This window comes from Elephantulus edwardii, unplaced genomic scaffold, assembly GCF_000299155.1.
Source record: "Elephantulus edwardii isolate Elephantulus edwardi_28Jun2011 unplaced genomic scaffold, EleEdw1.0 scaffold00163, whole genome shotgun sequence".
NCBI classification, from domain to species: Eukaryota; Metazoa; Chordata; class Mammalia; order Macroscelidea; family Macroscelididae; genus Elephantulus; species Elephantulus edwardii.
The window spans coordinates 4003645-4004774 of NW_006399913.1; positions in this window are offsets into that span (position 1 = coordinate 4003645).

Sequence of the window (1130 nt, forward strand, 5' to 3'; positions counted from 1 at the left end):
TCCACCAATCTTGACCCCACATTTCTCCTCATAGAGCCCAGCTTCCCGGATAATCTGTTCTGCATCCCTGGCATTCACACTTCCCAATATTGAACCATGCAGTGTTACCCTGCTCTGTTCTGATGACTTCCTCTTGGTCCAAGTATAGGTTTCGCATTAGCACGATCAAGTGTTCTGGGATTGCCATTCTTCTCAGAGTCAGCCACAGTTTGTTATGATCCACACAGTCAAATGCCTTTGCATAGTCAGTGAATCCCAGATAGACATTCCTCTGGTATTCCCTGCTTTCAGCTAACATCCATCTAACATTAGCTACAATATCCCTAGTACCATGACCCCTACTAAACCCAGCTTGGTATGCATAGGAATCAGATCGATTACATCTGTGGAAAGAACTGCTGGAGAAATTCATCATCAGCTGTGAAAACTAGGCCAGAAGCTGATTGTTGTACAGACCACTAACTACTCATATGTAAGTTCAAGCTGAAGCTGAGGAAAATTAAACCAAAGCCAAGCAACCAAAATATGACTTTGAGTCTATCCCACCCGAATTTCAGAACCATCTCAGGAATAGGTTTGAGGACTTGAACACTAGTGAGTGAAGACCAGATGAGTTGTGGAAGGATATCAAGGGTATCATCCAGGAAGAGTGCAAACTGTCATTGCAAAGACAGAAGAGGAAGAGAAGACCAAAATGGATGTCAGAAGAGACTCTGAAAATTGCACTGGAGCACAAAGAATCCAAAAGAGAAGGAAGAATTCAAGATACTAAAGAGTTGAACAGAAGATTTCAAAAGGCAGCACGGGATGACAAAGTAAAATATTACAATGTAATGTGCAAGGAGTTGGAGCCAGAAAATCAAAAGAGCTGAACTCCCTCAGCATTTCTTAAGCTCAAGGAACTGAAGAACAAATTCAAACCTCAAGTTGCTAAAATCAAGGATACTTTAGGCAGAATGTTAAATGATCCAGGAAGTATTAAAAGAAGATGGAAAGAATATACGAAATCACCGTACCAAAAGGAATTGGTAGACAGAAGAATTTCATGAAACAACATATGAGCAAGAGCCTATGGTGATGAAAGAAGAAGTTCAGGCTGCTTTGAAGGAAATGGCAAAAAATAAGGCTCC